Source organism: Marmota monax, unplaced genomic scaffold (assembly GCF_021218885.2).
Source record: "Marmota monax isolate L192 unplaced genomic scaffold, Marmota_monax_Labrador192_F-V1.1 WCK01_AAM20220418_F8-fsc00199, whole genome shotgun sequence".
Lineage (NCBI taxonomy): Eukaryota > Metazoa > Chordata > Mammalia > Rodentia > Sciuridae > Marmota > Marmota monax.
In genome coordinates this window covers 241,950-262,326 of record NW_026694340.1, presented here as the reverse complement: position 1 = coordinate 262,326, position 20,377 = coordinate 241,950, and positions in this window count along the sequence as shown.

The window sequence follows — 20,377 nt, the reverse complement described above, 5'->3', positions numbered from 1 at the left end:
AGAAATGACCTGATCTATTGAGTTCAAGAGATCTGACTCCAGTTCCTGAATCTGCTACCTATTAGTTGTGGGGCCTTGGATAGTTTTCTAGCTCCTACTTTGCCCCTGTCAAATTCATTCATTCATTCATTCAACACATGTTACTTGAGTATCTTCTTTGTGCCAGGTACTATTATGAACACTTGGGAGTGATCAGAAGGGGATAAAATAAGTAGTCTTGCTTTTGGAAGTACATATTATAAAAATTAAATATGAAAAAAAGAAGTACATATTATAAAATGGAAGATACAAAACAAAAATAAACAACAAACCTAATAACATCTTAGAAGGTGGCAAGTGCTATAGAAAAATATTGAACAAGATAAAGTGGGGGCCGGGAGCCTGGTGTGCTTTGGAGTTGTGGTAGAAGAGGCTGCAATCCTAAATAGGGTAGACAGGGAAGAGGTCTTTGAGAAAATAACATTCTAGCAGAGATTCAAAGGTGGTGAAGGAATTTGCCCTTTGAAGGAAGAGGGAAAGACAGTGCAAAGGCCCTGATACTGGTGTGGAAAGATGAAGGGGATGTTGTAGGCCACTGTGGGAACTATAGCTTTTACATAGGTAAAACACAGAGCCATTGGGGAGTTCTGAACAGAGTGGCATGATCAGAGCTGGATTGTAACAGGATCACTCTGGCTGCTGAGTTGACAGTGGGCCATAGAACATAGCACAGATGGAATCAGGAAAATTGACTAGCAACCACTGCAGCACATCTAAGCAGAAGAGGCTTACAGCACTATGTGTGCAGTGAGGGGTGGGGGGAGAAATGTTGAATTCCAGATATGTTTTGAAAAGTGAGCCATCAGGAGTGGCTGATGGATTTAACATGGAATACAAGAGCGAGCTGAGCCAAGGGTTTTGCTCTAAGCAGCTGGAAGGACACTTGACATCAGCTGAGCCAAGGAAGCTAGGGACGGGCTGGCTCAAGGGAAGTTCAGGAGCTCACTTTAGAGCACGCCAAAAGGGATTCTGCTCTTCACTTCACAGGCTGTGGTGAGGACTAAAGAAGAGCAGAAATGAAAGTGCTCAGCACTAGGGCACAGCTTGCTCTCAGAAAATGTCACTTTCCCTTTCCACCCACCTCTCACACAGAGAAGGGTGAAGCATGAGCAACTGGGGGTCCCTGAGCCAATTTGACTAATAGCCTTTCTGAAGAAATAACAAGCCTCTCCCAGTGGTTTTGTCACCTGTCAGAAAACTTTCACTGTTGCTGGAAGGGTCTTCAGAGTCTTCAAAAACTTTCTTGGTGATGCTGACACACGAGTGTGATAATGAGCTTCTGCATCAGGGGCCTGTGGGGCCCAGGCAGCCCCCCATCCGTGCACTCACTCTTTCCTTGTCATCACACTGTGGGTGTCAAGTGAACAGGAGTATGACATCATCGGTACAGCAGAACAAAGACTGGCTCTGTGTCAGACACCCAAACTCACATCCCTCCTTGGCCACACCAATTGCCCATGGGATTATTGACAAATTACTTCCCTGAGGTTAAGTACTATTTTAAAGGCAAAGAACAAAGGCTCAGAGAAGCTTGTTATGTGACCTTCGTGGTTTAGCATGTGTACACGTGCTTAGCAGCCCCTTGCCTGGCATTAAATAAGCACTTGATGAATGTTAACCATTGTCACTATCCTCATCAATAGTTCCAGAAGATGTGCTCCTGTGAGTTGGAAAGGGAAGGAGTTTTTCTAGAAGTTACACTTTTTTATTATCAAAAAGCTTGTATCAAAATGGATTCTGCTGACATTTATAACTAAGAAGAACCAATTTTTTAAAAAAGATAATTAGCCCCATAAGACTTTAAGCTACAACTTTCTCTGAGCTCTTTTGGCTCTGACTATCTTGACACTGACATTGGCACTTCCAGTTGTCAAATGGACAAAACAAACAAAACAAAAAAGATCATAGACTGTACAATAGAAGCATTTCCATAAATGGAACGAGCACACTTGACTCTCTGGGTAGGGAAAGGGAGGTGCCTACGGGTGCTGTCTCTAGATATGAGATGCTATTTACTTTTCGTGTGTGAATGTTTAAAAATAACTTAGATCACTCGAAGTAGGTGACTTTTTAGAACTTGGAGATGTTCTAGCTGTTTTCGGTGGTTACTTTGCTTCATCTGAGTGATAGCCTAACCCTGCTCTAACTGTGATACAAGATGGGCATTCAAGATAGCAACCCTTAGGAAAATAGACAACCTCTGCTTTAGTTTGCCTTTTTGCCACAATGACCAAAAGACCAGATAAGAACAATTTTAAAGGAGGATAAGTTTATTTGGGATTCAAAATTTTAGCCGTCTCAGTCCATGGATGGCCAACTCCATTACTCTGGGCCCAAGGTGAGGCAGAACATCACAGTGGAGGGTGTGACAGAGGAAAGCAGCTCAGGACTCACACCAGGATGCAGAGAGAGAGAGAGAGCTCTGCTCAACAAGGAGAAAATATGTACCCCAAAGGCATGGCCCCAGTGACTTACTCCAGCCACACTCTACCTGCCTACAATTACCACCCAGTTAATTCATACCAGTGGATTAAATCATTGATGAGGTCACAGCCCTCATAACCTCTGAATGTTCTTGCATAGTCACACACAGGAGCTCTTGGGGAACTCCTCACTTCTAAATCATAACAACTTCACTGAGAAGTGCTCAAACTTCTCTCTTCCCCTGAGGTTGGTGACTGCCAGATCTGAGCAGGGCTCACTTTTACTTACCTGCTCACTACTTTGAGGTACATATTTTGTCCTTGTTGAGCAGAGCTCTGTCTCTCTGTCTCTCTGTCTCTCTGTCTCTCTCTCTCTCTCTCTCTCTCTCTCTCCTTCCTGGTGTGAGTCCTGAGCTGATTTCCTCTGTCACACACTCCACCATGATGTTCTGCCTTACTTCGGGCCCAGCGCGATGGAGTTGGCCATCTACAGATGGAGACCTCTAAAATTGTGAGTCCCAAATAAACTGTGAGTGAGAACCTTCACTCCCAGCAGAAAATTATGAACAACTTAGGATTTTATTATCCCTCTGTGGACTGGTTGAAAGTGTGAGGCTTCAGGCAAACATCATTGATAGCTCCAAGACAACAAAATCTCTGTGTCCAAAAGTTCTACTTGAGGGCCTCCTGCAGAGCTGGCATATATGAGAACAGGAATCTTATCCTTATTTTGTTTAAATTCTGGAAATTTGGTTCATGGGCACCTGGCAGTGTGGCCATTAGCAACTAAATCCCAAATATACAGGTTTCATTGGCCAATAAAATAGATGAAGAGTCAGGCCAAGTTCCTAAGGTCCTCAAGAAAGCTACAAAGCTGTGCAGCAGAACATTTGAGTACTTGCCTTTGAGTTTTGGTGTCCTCTAGATTGAAAACCCTGGTGTTGTCCTAATTCAACACAGTTCCTTTGACTTCCTTTAGAGTCCAGAGATGCACAGTTCTTGCAAATGGCACAATTCTCATATTATCTGACCTTTAAGTTCCCATTGCAGGGTGTCAAACCAGCCACTGTGACCACTGTGACCTAAAGGAGGATAAGTTTACTTGGGACTCATAATTTTAGAGGTCTCAGTCTGTAAATGGCCAACTCCATCACTCTGGGCCCAAGGGGAATATGACTGGATGGGTCACATGTGCACTTCCCAAGCCACTGAGGTTTGCAAGTGGATCATTTCTGCCCCAACACTAAATACTCACACCAGACTTCTGCATGTTCCCTGATACTGCCAATTATGCTGAAATGTCCTGGGCACCCCAGCCTGTCTGCCTTGTTGCCCTTGGGGCTTGGAGGCTGGGTGGAGAGGAGAGCTCTCTTTGGTGGTGAGTGAGGGTGTGAGCAGGTGGAGAGCAGTGAGCTTCTGCTGACAGCTCTGTGTTGCTAACCTCTGTGGAACACTCCTCTCTGCTCCTCCCATGGCTGGAACTCAGAGGCTGCTCCAGATGGGGAGGTGCCAGTTTGGACACCTGATAACCCACATACTATAGCTTCAGTGGGCATCTCCCTGAGTGCCAGCCTGGATCACAGCCAGGCCAGGATGTGGAGTGGCACACAGTCAAGGAGCTAATGCATTTGCCCCTCCAAATTGTAAGAGTTCAAAGCACAAAAGCACCAGGCAGAAGGGTGCTTGCTGCATCTCAAGTCCAATTCCACACTCTCTGAGAGCGAGGACGAGGACTCCAGTGCTCCCTTGCCATCTGTTCCCATTTCCTCATGGGTATTTCTCGCACTGTCCAGGAGCATTTGACAGCCTTCAAGACCTTGAGCACGGAGCCCACCTTCCTCCTGTGCTCCAGGTTCTGTCCTCTCTTCCCCTTTGATCCCTTTTCCGACCACTTCTCCCTCTCTGTGCCCTACGCTCCAGTTCAGGCCATCACTAGCAGGGAAATTACAGTTGCTCCTCACTGACTCATGCTGACTTTGGGTCAGCACACTAGCCTAAGTGGTCCTTTGAAAATGTAAGTCCAATTCTTCCTTGCCAGTCAGGTGTCAGCCAAGGGTCACCTCCTCAGAAAGGCTCCTGTTGACCACTTTAAAGTCTCCAAGCCATCACCCATTTTAATATCTCCATGGTTTTTAGCTGATGTTATCTTGGAAATTCATTTGTTGATTGCTTTACTGTGCATCTCCCTCACAAGAATATAAACACCAACAGGGTAAAGAATTCATCTTGTTTTCCACTCAACCCAGTGCTCAGGACAGTGCCTGGTGCACAGTACGTAGGTGTTCAGTAAGTATTGAATGAAGAATGAATGAATGAATGAATAAACCCCTCATAAAAAGAGCCACACTGCCAGCTGCTGGGCCATCATCAGGTGATCTGGGTGCGGGTGGAGAGGGGAGCCTCTCCATGGTGGTGAGCAAAGCATGAGCCTGCCATAGCCCCAGCAGCTCTGGGGCAAGGGCCTCTTGGCCTGGTGGAAGCCAACCAGTAGGCCATGTGACTTTTTAAAAGCAGCAGGAAGCCAGGCTCTGGAGATGAGAAGTGTGGAAAGAGAGCCAGAAGGTGGAGGGGTGCTCCCTGGGGATGCCCAAACCTCTGTGGCTGGCCAGCAGCACCACATGCTTCCTGTGGAGATGAAGGAGAGGAGATCCCCTCTGCAGGCCCTGGACCTGGGGCTGCCCCCAGGAACCTTACTCTGGTCCTCTCTGAAGTGGCCAAGACATGGGGCTGCTCTCTTTCTAATCTGCCATTCAGAGACATGGAAGGGGCTGCCCTTGGGTGGGTGTCAAATCCATGTACATTCTGGCCCTGGATCCCTGTGCTCCTCTGTGTTTTAGTCTCTCCACTGGAAAACTGGACTGCACCACACTTGTGGTTGTGAGGAGGGTGAGACATCGGGAAGTGAAATAAAGACCTGGCATCCCTTCCTGCTTTATGTCAAGTAGAAGGAAGGGAAATGGAAGAGCATCTGAGAGTTCAGGTCTCACCTCTGCCAGTCTCTGGCTGTGTGACCTTGGACAAGTCATTTCTCTGCTCACAACTTCAGTTATATTATTTGTGGAAGAGGGGTCATGATATCTCTCACATGATCATGGTGAGCTTTAAAGAAATAACATAAGTCATTCCAGCAACCAAGGGCTTCAGCTCACCTTGCCTACCCAGGGTCATCTCCTAGGGCACAAACTAAGGAAGCTAGAAAACCACTCTCCTGACTCAGTGACTTGCTCCACCCTGGCCTCTGGCCCAGATTCTGGAGGGCTTAGTCAAGGGGTGGGGGTCTATTTGTCCAGGGCTGGGGTTTTCCTATAGGAAACAGTGTAGCCTGTTGGAAAACCCTCAAAACAGATCGATGTAGCCCTACCTAAGGAAAGCTCAAAGCTGCCAGAATGGATGGGTAGACTAGCCAGACTTGCCCCCTTGGGAAAACCCAGGCATGAGCTATCACCTGAACCTGAGTACAGTTCCTGTGCATCCCGCTCTAGCCAGGCCCTGGGGAAAAATCTCAGAATCAGAACCTGAGGTGATCTACAGACCTGAGACTGCTGTCCTCTGAATCCTGCTCAATATCCAGCCTGCTCAAAGATCCCAGCCTTGACCTTCCTGAACTATCCAAGTCTCTTCCACTCATATCATCTCCCCATGTCCCCCACTTGCTCAAGGTTCCTGCCACCAGATGCCACCTCACCCCCACACTGGCCTGCTCCCTCCAGAATCAAGGGTGCTTTCGTGGAAGGCTCCCCTCTTCTATGGTGACCCCATTCCTGGTATACATCCTTCTCTATCACACATACACCTTGGTCTCTTCTGGACTTCCCCGTCCTCTTCCCATCTTCTAGGTTTGCAAATTCTTTAGGGGGTGGACCTTTCTCTCCTTGGCTACTCTAGAGGTCTCAGAGTTATGGTCTCAAAGGCCAAATCAGGGCCACCCCACAAACAGCATCTTAGGCTAGTTGGCACTCCCAGCCATGCTTCTGCAATGCCCTGCTTTGGAAGAAACTCCATCATTATGGAGCCACCTGGTGAGCTACTGCATCCCCAATTCTCTGATCTGACGTTAGACTCTCTCTGCCATGCCTCCTGCTGGGCCATCTGGCTTGGGTGGAAGGCTGTCTCTAAGGCCTGCATCACAGGCATGTTCACCACTCCTTGGCCACCTGCTGAATAACTCCTTTTCCCTCACAGACTACTCTGGAGCTACTTTCCCAAGGAACTGTCCCTGATTCTGCACCCCAACCCCAACAGGGTTGAATCTGCTCTTGCTAGTAGGACAATGACTGTGACTGTGTCCATCGTACCTGGTAGCTAAGGCACAGTGAGTACTAAATATTAGGAAGGTAGAGGGACCCTGAAGACATTTTCCTTGAGGAATTAAGTATCAGAAAATGACAGAATGAGGACATTCCTCTAAAGGAAAGAGGCTGACACTGACGACACTGAAACAAAGGAATCTTTTTTTTCTTTTTTGGTACCAGGGATTGAACCCAGGGGCACTTTACCACTGAGCCACATCTCCAGCCATTTTAATATTTTATTTACAGGGCTGAGCTATTTTATTTATAGCTCAGTTGGTAGAGTGCTTGGCTTGCATGCACAAGGCTCTGGATTCAATCCCCAGCACCAAAAAAAAAGAAAAAAAAAAAAATTACAAACAAGGTCTCACTGAGTTGCTTAGGGCCTGGCTAAGTTGCTGAGGCTGGCTTTAAATTTGTGATCCTCCTTCCTTAGCCTCCTGAGCCACTGGGAGTACAGGCATGTGCCACCATGTTTGTCCAAAACAATGGAATCGTGATGGAGGGATGGTTCTAAGCACCAGTCTTCTGGGTCAGATTTGTGCATGGCATTTTAATATAGTCTTGTGGAATCCAGACCCCAATTTGTGAATGAAAGATTTATTCTACCAGCTTCTGGGAAGTCTGCCAGAAGGTAACCTCAGTTGTCTTTGGGGTCATCCTCTTCACTTAAAAAAAAATGTCTTGTGTAAGTCACACCTGCTTCAAGGTGAGGCCTGCGCCCCTGACTGACAAATATGAAATATAAAATGCTGGTTTCCTCCTTGTCTTAGAAAAACTCTAAAGGACCATCCGAAGGAGACTTAGTTTTCTCTTTTCTACTTGTTGATCCCAAAAGCTTTTCATCTCACTTCCTCTCTCTTCTTTATTTTTCTTATAGTACTAGAGATTGAACCCAGGAGTGCTCTGGTAATGCACTAACCCCCCCCACACACACCCATTCCTTCTTATTTTTTATTTTGAGACAGGGTCTCACTAAGTTGCTCAAGCTGGCCTTGAACTTGTGATCCTCCTGCCTCCATTTCCCAAATAGCTGGGATTACAAGTGTGCACCACTGCACCCACCACCAGGAGTTTTTCTGAGTCTGCTTCTTGAACATCTAATCTATGGCATCTGGTTCCAGGAGTGATTTTTTTAAAATGAGATGCTAATGTGGAGTTTTGAGCTGGATTACCAACTGTTTGCCAGCGAGGACCCCATCACAGGTGGCAAGTAAAGCAGCCTCTGGCACACAGCATTAATGAAACTGTTAAAAATTTCACCTGTTTTGGAAGAGAATGCACTTGATGATGTAGTGCATTAGGTATTTGAAAAATACGGAGGAATTCGTTACTAGAAAGATAATGGATTGGCTAAGCTTGGCTGAGTCTCAATAAAAGATCTTCAAGAGCTTAACATGATTAATTTGCAACATAAAACTCAATGTGAAAGCCAAAGGCCTCTTTGATGTGTATAAAGTGATGTGTATAATCTGTTATAATGGAAGAGAAAAAAAACCTGAGAACCAGGTCCATGACTTATTTGTCAGATTAGTTGCTATGGACTCATGTTAAAAGCTTGGTCCTTGGTGTGGCATTGTTGGGAGGTGGTGAAACCATTGAGATGCAGGGATTAGTGCAAGGTAATTAGGTCATGGTGGGAGGCAGGTGTTGATTTTAGAAAAGATTGATACATCTCATGGAGTGAGTCATTTGCTTTGATAAAAGGGAGGGTTATTAAAAAAAAAAAAAAGCAAGCTTGACACACGAATCTCTTGGGCTTGATATTTGATCTCTCCCTGTTGCACATGCTCTAGCCAAGATGCCAGTGCCATGGTGTTCAAACACTGTGTGCTAAATAAACTTCTTTGTAGAGTAGCAAGCTCAGGCATTTTGTTATAGTAATGGAAAATGAATTAATACAGTATGTCAACTTCAAAAGTTGTATTCCTAATCAAGGCAGGTCCCCTATGCCAAAGGAAACCCTCGTTGGGAGAGAATGAGACTCTGACACATGAAATAGGAACCTCTGTTTCACCTGAAAATCTTGAATCCTCAGACATTCCTAAATATTCTGGGGCTTCAAAGCCTATTTATCACTGGGCACTGTGGCATGTGCCTGTAATCCCAGCCACTCAGGAGGCTAAGGTAGGAAGATCATGAGTTCAAACCAGCCTCCGCAATTTAGCGAAGCACTAAACAACTCAGTGAAACCCTGTCTCTAAATAAAATACAAAATATGGCTGGGGATGTGGCTCAGTGCTTGAGTGCCCCTGAGTTCAATCCCAGATACCCACCCCCAAAAGAAGCCTATTCATCTTTGTTAAGAATTATAGATTCCTAGGTGCAATGGTGCATGCCTGTATTACATGCTTCTTGGGAGGCTGAGGCAGGAGGATCATGAGTTCAAAGATGCCTCAATGATTTAGTGAGGCCTTAAGCAACTAGTAAGACCTTGTCTCAAAATAAAACAGAAAAAGGGTTGGGAATGTGGCTCAGTGGTCAAATCCCTCCTGAGTTTAATTCCTGGTACCAAAAAACAAAACAAACAAACAAAAAACCCCAGAAAGCTAAAGATTGCCTCTTACCTTAAAAAGATGGCCAGGAGTGGTTGGCACACATCTATAATCTCAGTGACTTGTGAGGTGGAGACAGGAAGATCACAAGTTTGAGGGTAGCCTCAGCAACTTAGCAAGGTCCTAGGCAACTTAGTGAGATCCTATCTCAAAATAAAAAATAAAAAAGACTGGGAATGTAGCTTAGTGACAAAGCACCCCTGAGTTCAATCCGTGGCATAAATAAATAAAGGTAATGTACAGGCTTCTGCCCTGCATGACATGTTCTCTCATTCTCTCAAGATCTGCTCTCACCATGCTTCTTGGCCACTAAACCAAAAACTAGGGTTAGGTACAGCATAATCTTGTCAGATGTGTTGAATCTACAAATGAGAAAAGGATTATACCTCAAAGGAAATGCAGGACCCAGATAGAAAATACTAGCAGGAGCTGGTAGAGTATGCATGGGACTGGGTTCTGGACCTGTGGGGTAAAGCAGAAATTTTGATAAAAAAAAAAAAATTTGTGGATATGGGAGCAGTCTCCTAGGATAGAGCATTTAAAACTATGGCAAGGGATTCCAGAAGATGTGCAAACACACTTTTCAAATGGCTCCTAAAATCATGGGAAAAAGGATGGCCCACACTAAGAGACAGGATTGGTGTGGAGGAAGCAGGTGTGCAGGAGTGGATAAGCTAAGCAAGGCTAGGAAAACACCTGAGGGCCCAGAAGATACCAAAACAATAAGGAATATGCTAGAAAGAAGAGCATCAATATCACTAAGAAGTAAAGTCCTCTCTATGCCAGGACGTGTGTTCACAGAGCTGGACTTGCCGTTAGCAATGGTGGTGCTATCACCACTGAAGTAATAGAGGCCACATAGTAGTATTTAACTCTCACTCACCTGATGGGCTCAATTATCATGAGTGGCAAGGAGAGAGTGGCAGCTAAGGGAGCCTGACTTACCGAGGATTGTGGAAATGGTCAATAGAACCCAGCATCCCTAGGGTCAAAACAGATTGAAAGTCAACAAAGATACTGCTCATCTTTGCAATCAAAAGATATCAATCATGGACAAGTCTAGTCACCCCCATAAAAAAATCCCCTGCCAATCCCCCACATGGTGAAATAAAAAGTCCCCTGCCAAATTTCCAGTTTAATGATTCCAAATCTATTGATTGAAGAAGCAGTCATATCTCTCAGAAGGTGGGCACCTCCTATACCACCCAGCAAGTGTGCATGGTAATGACTTACCAGCCCTTCCCCACGGGGACCTGTGGTCATTTACTTAAGTAAGTGTACCTGCCAAGAAAAAGAAAACCTATTTTTTAATTAATTTATTAATTTTTACTTGTTCTCTTTAGATATTCATAACAGTAAAGTATATTTTGACATATTATACATATGTAAAGTATAACTTATTCTAATTAGGATCCCATTCTTGTGGTTGTTCATGATGTGCAGTTACACTGGTCGTGTATTCATATATGAACAAAGGAAAGTTATGTCTGATTCATTCTACTGTCTTTCCTATTCTCATTCCTACTCTCTTCCCTTCATTCCCCTTTGTCTAACCTACTGAACTTCTATTCTTCCTCCCCGTTTCTGGTTGTATGTTAGCATCTGCGTATCAGAGAATACATTCAACCTTTGTTTTTGTGATACCCAAAAATTTTTTAAATTTTTTAAATATTTTATATTTTAGTTACAGTTGGACACAATACCTTTATTTTATTTACCTATAATTATATGGTGCTGAGGTTCAAACCCAGGGTTTCACAAGTGCTAAGCAAGTGCTCTACCACTGAGCCACAACCCCAGCCCCTTTTAAAAATTTTTTAAATTTGTCCTAATTAGTTATACGTGACCGCAGAATGCATTTTGATTCATTGTACACAAATGGAGCACAGATTTTTATTTCTCTGGTTGTACACAACGTAGAGTCACACCATTCATGCAATCATATATGTACAAAGATACTGCTCATCTTTGCAATCAAAAGATATCAATCATGGACAAGTCTAGTCACCCCTATAAAAAAAATCCCCTGCCGTTGATACCCAAACATTTTGAGGACGGTTGAACACAGGTTTTAAATTGATATTGTTCCTGGGGACCTGCAGGGGCACCAAGACCAGCTTGTTAGAGCAGAGCCAGGAGCATGTAGGGGCCATGTCACAGATTCCTGGCCTGATTTCTGTTCATAGAAGGCCCTGTGGACCCTCTCAGTCCTAGAGGCTTATTATTGGATAAACACACATGATAGCACAACTCCTACATTGGGACTTCAGCCTGTGCAGTAAAAGCTTTTATAGTAAAGAAAGCCAACTGAGTGTGGTGATGCACACCTGTAATCCCAGCTGCTTGGGAGGTTCAAGCAGGAGGATCACTAGTTCAAGGCCAGCCTCAGAAAAAGTGAGGCACTAAGGAACTCAGCAAGACCGTCTCTAAATAATATATTAAGAAAGGCTAGGGATGTGGTTCAGTGGTTAAGCACTCCTGGGTTCAATCTCCTAGTACCAAAAAAAAAAAAAAAAAAAAAATCCAAGTGAAAGCCACCAAAACTTCTTCCCGCTCCAGACAAAGTAATAAATAAAAAACAGTATCATGTTCTAAGGTAGAAATTTGAAGAACTTAAAGGGATCCAATATATCTTCATTTGATTTACCAGCAAAACCCAGATAGATCCTGGGAAATGACATTGGGCTGCTACCAATTCAACAAATCTTAGCCCCAGTTGCCTTCCACATTTGGTGTCTTTGCCACAGTAGATTAACCTGGCCTTAGGCACAAGGTGTGTGGTCACTGATCTGAGGAATCCATTCTTTTCTACCCACATCAGAAATAGTTTTAATTCACTTGGGACATACAATAGTTTAAATTTATAGGGCAAGAATAATTCTGCCCTCTGTCATAATATAGCCCCAAGATATTCTGGACATCCTGCAGAACATCCCACTAGTCTACCCTATCATAATGTTATGTCAAACATAAAGGGTAACCATGTCAAGACATATGCATTCTAGAAGATAAGCCCTGTGAATATTCAGAGCATGCCAGGAAAGTTTTAGATCCAGAGCATGGTCAGAAAATTTCCTCTGAAGCATATAGAAAATGCAATATCTTGTGCTTTCCACCATGAAGAAGGAAGCACAACTTTGGCAGGCCTCCGAGGGTTCTGGATGTAACCTGTTGCACACGTGGGACTCTTACTCTGACCCACATACCTGCCAGTAACAAAAAAGCCTGCCATCTTTGACTAGGGCCCCAAGCAGGAAAGAGCTCTGTGGTAGTTTCAGGATGCAAGCAAGACAAGTAGCCCTGCCATGTGAGCCATATGAATCACCAGATTCTGCGGTTTTTAAAAGTATTGATAGTGGGAAAATACACTCTTGTCTGCAGGGTCCTGAAACAAGGCCATACCATCAGCATTGGAGAATTATACACCTTTTTGAAAACAGTTTCTGCCTTACTTCTGAGCCCGAGTAGACCTGAAAGGCCTAATGAAGTGGCCATTCAGCAAGAACTACCCATGATAAGTTTTTTCCCCCCCCAAACCTACTAAACTATAAGTTCAGGTGAGCCCAGGGACAATTCATCATAAGATGGAAGTGGTACATTGGAATCAAGCTTGAGAAGGATTAGAGGGCACGAGTGAGCTATACAAACAGGTAACTTGGTGTTATCCACTTCCACGGCACCAAAACTTTTCCTCCAGTTCATACCTATGGTTTCATAGGTGACCCCTTATCACCAATTGGTAGAGGACATAAATGCTCAAGCTTGATTCTCAAATAGGTCCAGATACATTATTGTGCTCTAAGGATATCCATAGGACCCTTGGTTGTGAGTTGACTGACTTCATCTTCTTATACCTTGGAAGGACCAATGAGTCATTTTTACCAGAATAGATACATATTTCATGTATGAGTTTGTCTTTTCTTTCTACAGGATCTCAACTAACATCACTGTCAAGGGGCTTTCAGAGTTTTTGATCTATCAGCATGGGAATGCCATCTATCATCACGTCTCACCAAGGGGTCTGCTCTATAGCAAAGAAGGGAAAGCATAGGTCCATGACCACAGGATTTGCTGGTCACATCCCATGCTATACCACCCAGGTGCTGTCAGTCTGATAGAGTGTTGGGCAACAGCCTATGGAAGGCATAGTTGAAGCACCAACTCAGGAGTGGTATTTTACAGGATAATGAGCTATCCTCTAAAAAACTCAGTTCTCATTATAAATCAAAGACCCTTTTATAGAAATGTGTCCCAATAGGTATAATACAAATATTTTGGCACCAAGAGATAGAAGCAGGATGAGTGTCCCCTTTTGCAATCATTCCCAGTGACCCATTGGGAAAATTTGTGCTTCCCTTTCTTGCAACTCAGAGTGCTGTGGGCTTAGGGGTTCCAGTTCCTCAGGAAAAAAAATTCTCCCTGGGTTGAAGTCTTTTAGGCTTCAGGTTTCCAGGTTCAGGAGGTAAGATAGCTGGCAGGGCACTTTGATCACCTTGCAACCAGGGACCAGCATAAAAGGAGTCACTATAACTACAGGACGACCTAGACCTGAGCATCAGGAAGAGATAAGGTTACACAATGGTATCCTCCCAGGATGTCATCCAGGTGACATGCATGGGTGCTTCTATGGTACTCCCTTCCCCTATTTGACAGTACGTGGACAAGTGTGGCAATCTCATCTTGAGACAGAATTAGACTCTGAAGATGCTAGCAGGTAAGCCAGCAGGATGAGCTCAAGTGCTGAGATCGAGGGGAAATCTAGAATAGATAGTAGAAGAGGACATGAGGAGTATCAATGGTGGCCCTGAGATCAGCTGCAATAGCAGGGCCTCTAATGAATTAATAACCCTCCCTTTCTAAGTTTCCACCAGGAAGAGAAGCCCACCGGAATCATTGGTGTGCTATGTGCTAGAGCTGGCTGTTTGCTTATGAGACTCCATTACTAATTTGTGTGTGTGTGTGTGTGTGTTACTAGGGATTGAACCCAGAGCCTTACACATGCCAGGCAAGTGCTCTACCAATGAGCTTCACCCCCAGTCCTCATTGCTAAATTTTTGACCCCCTATTTTTAAACTACTGGTAGCTCGGAACCAGTGATGTTGGGAATATTTGAACCATGACAATTTGAAAATGTTACAGGTTAGGATTTAACCCAATGTTGACAGCACAGCACTGGAAACCCAGAGGAGCTGTTCCCAAATCTAAGGGGAAGTGGTCCTATGAAGAAATGAATCCAAACAGCTCAAGGGGTGGACTGTGGTAGACACTGGGATGAGTTGTCCAGGACACCCTCAGGAGTCAAGAATTATTACCTCTGCTTACAAGTGCTGCTGGAAGACAGCTCTTGACAGTGAACCCTCTTTGGGAATTTCCTGGTCAGAAGAAAACTGCCACATCTAAGGTCACACCTTCTTCCAGAGGCAGCTGACATCCAATTACCGATTAACATGAAGACATAAAGGCTTGATCTCCTTATCTAATTTAGAAAACTTTTCAGGCTCTCCTAGTTCTAGAACACTCCTTTGGATCAGCTGAGACTTTTGTCATGACTATTGCAGACAAGGCTCTTTCTCTTCACTCTCGCTTCATTTCTTTCCTTTCTGTATACATGCTAATCTATCTCAGAGTCTAGTTTCCAGGGAATCCAGACTGAGGAAGATACAGCCTGATCCTGGTTTTAGCACAGAGGTCTTCTCCATGTAAGAAGGTCTCACTCCTTCCCAGGGGTTCTTGGACCCTGTAGATTCAGAATGGAATGTATCCAAATCAGCCTCTGTCTTTCCACCTATGGAAGGAGATAACCACCTCATCCTCACCTGCCTTAAGTCTCTCCCTGGGCTGAAGTCTTTTAGGCCTCAGGTTTCCAGGTTCCAGATGATATAGTAGGGGTAGGGAAGAGCACAGCTGACCAGGTGGACCCAAGCATCCTCTGGTAACCTTCTGGATGCCAGATTGCTGGCACTGTCCATGGTGCACACAAAGACTAGACTCATAGGGGTCCTCGCCTTTTCCAGGACCCCTGTGCTATCTGTAGGTGGGCCCAGGAGGAATGGGGAAGACTTTCTCTGCCTCACAAGGCTAGTGAGGGGAAGGCTTACCTGAGGAAGAAATGGGAAATTAGATTGATCCCTGAGTCTGACTCCAGGGACAGTGAGAGACACAACCTTCCTGGAACTCACGGGGCTGGGAGCATTGTAACCCTGGACAGAGAGGTCCCCAAAGTCCTTCAAAGTCTCTGATCACAGTGGCGGGAATCTCCAAGAACCTCTCCACATGTGGAGTCTGAGACTGAGCTCAGAGATGGAACTGCCACTTAGTATCTGACCACAGCCTGCAGCTGTATCTCTGTCTTCCCAGCCAGGGACTCTGACTAAATCTATCCATGTGCCTCTATGTCATTCAATACAGTCACTGCCAGTGTCCCCAGCTGGTCTCTCCATCTGTCCCTGCCAAGCTCTGGCTGAGTCTGTCTTGTCTTTCTATCTGTTTCTGCCAGAGTCCCAAGTTGTGTTTGTTTATCACTGTCATGGACCTGCTATGTCCATCTGTCTGTCTCCCTATGACTGTTGGGCCTTAAGCCTGCCAAACTCTAAGGGGAAATGCTCCTTCCTACCACAGAGATTCATTGTAACCATAAGACATAGGCCCAAAACCTGTTTTGTTTGGTCACAGAGCTCCAGGCTGTCTCCTTCTCTATGAGCCCCACAGACACAGAAACCTTTGGTGTGACCATGACCCAGGGTGTGGCCTGAGGCTCTTTAGCTTCTTATTTCTATCTAGGTTCCAACACTGGTTGGTGTGCACCTCCAGGGTGGGATTGGATCCATGGGAGGGGGTCTCAGGTTCTATCCAATCCACAGCCCTGTCCCTAGCCCTGGTGAGGGATACAGCTTCTATTTCAGTTGAAGACCTGAAAGAGACCCACAGGAACTGTCCCAGAGAGGTCCTCTAAGTGGGAGAAAGAACCTGAAAGCTATAAAGGTCAGCTAAGGAGAGGTTCTTGGGGTGTGGGGGCAAAGGGAAGATTATGAGTTAGCCTGTGGGTATGTCATTTCTGACTTGGAGCTGTGGCTACAGGAGCAACGTCTGCTTCCGTCGCCTCTCCTCCCAGCACATGAGCTCACTCTTGTCCAGGCTGCCTGGAGGAAAAGGCCTGGGCAAGAGCCAAGATCTCTACCAGGAGAGCTCGGGGCTGCCCCAGCCTCTGAGCTAGAGGAAGTGTGACACATTGCCAGAGCTGGGCTTCCCTCCCTCCTGCTGCTTCCTTTGAGATGGTTCCCAAATCCATTAAGTAAGGAAAAGAGCAGGCAGCTGTGCTGGTGTTGGGTTCCTAGCTCCCCTGGCTGGGGGCAAGGGCACCCTCTTGGCTCAACTTGCAGATACTGTTGTTGATGAGGATGATAACAACTCCCTGGCTGTGCACTGAATACCATGTTATAACCTACCATCAATCTTTGTCCCAAAGAGCATTTTCCGTACTTTGGAAGATCCAGTTGCTTTTCCAATCTGACTTCTGTAAAACCTGTGAGCATTGCTTTTAATCAGAGGTGAAAAGAGGCTCATTTTCATCAGACCCTGGAACAGAGCCACAGTTGGCACCTTACCCAGTGAGGGGGCCTTCTCCAGATCCCATAGTCCCCTGAGGAGCAGAGGACGGCACACTGCATGATCCAGGAGATAGCATGCAAGCCCAGAGTAGATGCTGAGAAAGATGGTGTCCATTGGAGAACTTCTCCACCTCCCGCTGGACTTTAGTCTACCTATTAAGGGGACAGATGTCAGCTGGTTGACTGGGTGGGATGCATTCCAGGAGGAGTTTGGGAAGGAAAGAGGAAAGTAGGAGAGCTGTGACTGGTTTGTGTTCCTGGGGCCCAGGGTGATGTGATGGAGCCAGGGTGGTAGGCAGTAAGGGAAGGCAGTCTGCAGGGGCCACAGTGAGTAAAGTAAAGTCTTAGGCCAGGCCAAAGGACTGAGAACTCACTCTGAGCTGGCAGGCAGCTCATATGGGACATAGCCAGACTAATCCCTTGAAATGTGAGCACCTCCAGGGTTGGGATTCCTGCAGAGGTTGGCGCAGTTCCTGGCTCCTTAGGCAGTCAACAAATACTTGTGAAATGAATTAGTGGGTGGTTACCTGGAGAGGGGAGCTGGAGGGGTCTGTCTGGAGATTTTGGCCTGGGAGGAGCATTGGAAGTGGTTATTTGCATGTGCAAAGTGGGTCAGGGCAAGGCTTTAGGGCTGGAGAGGAATAGGCAGATTTGAAAGGAGCAAGAAAATAAACACACCAGTACATGGTAGGGAACTGACAGGGAGCTGCAGTCCCTAAGAGGAACCCAGGACAGTACCCAGGGTTCCATCCCTCAGCCTGATCTTTCCACACGGGACAATAGCATGTCACAGTTGCTTCTGTGAAGGCAAAAACCTCCCACAGGCTTTGAGGTCAAAGTCTTGTACCACAAGTGCACAGGCAATCAGGTCCATGTCAGAAGGGCCCTCTGAGCCCTTCGTGACTCCCTCAAAAAGAGACGCTGGAAAGGCAGAGAGCCCCTCCCCAGCCAGGACAGCATGGGAGACTGCCCAGTGATGAAAGGACTAATTTCTCCTATTGGCCATGCTTACACCTCACTGTAACCCATAAGCCTGGCTACCCAGGGGCGGGCCCCATGGCCCTATGAACAAGGTCTGATCTCAACCGGGGACCTGGTTGGATTTAGATTTTGTTTCCCAATGCTTGGCTTGTCAGAATGTTGATGGCTGGGCAAGAGTGAACAATGTAGACAATTTCCAATAACAATAAGGGCCTTTGGAAAGTAGTCTCAGATCACATGAAGGGAGAGAAGAGATGCATTGTGTGCGTGGTGGCTCAGCGGTGGCTCAGCAGTGCCTACACGAGGCAGGAAAGCCAGCCACACTGTTGTCTGTAAAAGTCTTCCTTGGAAAAATGTTCGGTGGTACCTATTAAAGTTTATATGTGTGTGTTTGTGTGTGTGTGTGTCTCCCATGACCTGCCATTCTCAGCATTGCCTGCAGAAATGCAAACATTGCCACGCACAGTGGAGCGTCCCTGTAATCCCAGAGGCTCAGGAGGGTGAGGCAGGAGGGTTGTGAATTCAAAGTCAGCCTCAGCAATTTAGCAAAGCCCTAAGCAACTTACTAAGACCCTGGCTCAAAATAAAAAAATAAAAAGGGCTGGGGGTGTGGCTAAGTGGTTAAGTACCCAGTACCAAAAAAAAAAAAAAAAAAAAAGAAAGAAATAAAGAAATGCAAACTTTGCTGACCACAACCCAATACAGAAAGTTCAAAGTTCAAATCAGCTTTTTTTCTTTCTTTCTTTTTTTTTGGTACTGGGGATTGGACCCAGGAATGCTTTAATTTTTATTGGTTCTTCTTAGTTATACATGACAGTAGAATCCATTTTGATAAAACTACAAAAGCATGAATAAATATATCTTATTCTAATCAGCAGCCCATTCTTGTGGTGGGGCCAATGGTAGGACTTGCTTAGGTATTGTCATATGTATACATGGGAAAATTATGTTAGATTTATTCTGCTATCTTTCCTATTTCTACCACCCCTCTCTTCCCTTTGTTACCCTTTGTCTAATCTACTGAACTTCTCCTCTTCCCCTCCCTCCCTTACTGTGGTTTAGCTTCCACACATCAGTGAAAACACTTGACCTTTATTTTGGGGGACTGGCTTATTTCACTTAGCATGATAGTCTCCAGATCCATCCATTTACTGGAAAATGTCATAAAGTCATTCTTCTTTATGGCTGGGTAATAACCCATTGTGTAGGGTCTTGCGAAGTTGCTTAGGGTCTCACTAAGTTACTGAGGCTGGCTTTGAACTTGCAATCCTCCTGCCTCAGCCTCCCAAGCTGTTGGGATTACAGGAATGCTTCATTGCACCTGGCTAGCTTTCTTTTTTTTTTTTTTTAATTTTTTATTGTTGGCTGTTCAAAACATTACATAGTTCTTGATATATCATATTTCACAATTTGATTCAAGTGGGTTATGAGCTCCCATTTTTACCCCATATACAGATTGCAGAATCACATCAGTTACACATCCATTGATTTACATATTGCCATACTAGTGTCTGTTGTATTCTGCTGCCTTTCCTATCCTCTACTATCCCCCCTCCCCTCCCCTCCCCTCCCCTCCCCTCTTCTCTCTCTGCCCCCTCTACTGACATTCGTTTGTCCCCCTTATATTATTTTTCCCCTTCCCCTCACTTCCTCTTGTATGTACTTTTGTATAACCCTGAGGGTCTCCTTCCATTTCCATGCATTTTCCCTTCTCTCTCCCTTTCCCTCCCACCTCTCATCCCTGTTTAATGTTAATCTTCTTCTCATGCTCTTCGACCCTACTCTGTTAGCTTTCTTAATATTAGCCAAAATGTGGAGATAGCCTAGCTGTTCATTAGCAATATAATGATGAAATAAACTGTGGAATATTCAAGCGATGGAATACTACACGGCAATGGAAAAGAGACTAGAAATGCATGCAACAACTATGAAGAAGTGCACTGACACATGCTGAATGAAAAAATTCAAACATCCAAGAAACTGTGGTATATGCTTCTGCTTTACATGAAGTTTGAGTATAGGCAAAACTAATTTAGGGTTAATAGAGGTTGGAACTGTGGCTGTACCTGGAGTAGGAAGCACAAGAAGACTTTGGGGATATTGGAAAATGTTCTGCCTTTCTCCGGCTGCTGGTTTTATGGATATAAATATCTATGCAAATGCTCTCAACTGTACACTTAAAATTTGCCACTTTATTGTACAATAATAGAAATTTCAAGAACAATTTTTAAAGAGGCCTTTCCCGGCTCCCAGAAGAACACAGTTTTCCAGGGTGAGATTCAGGTGGTGTTGCCTGCACAGCCCGGGAAGTTTGTGCAGATTTCCCCCTTGAAGTTGAGAAGAAGAAAAGGGAGAGAGGTTTTTCAATTTGTCATCTCTCAGGTTGAAGAGCAGGTCTGGGCTAGAGATAACATCGATGGCAGCAACATGAAACTGTTTCTCTGCTCTTATCTCAAACCACAGTGAAAAATAACCATGAGGCT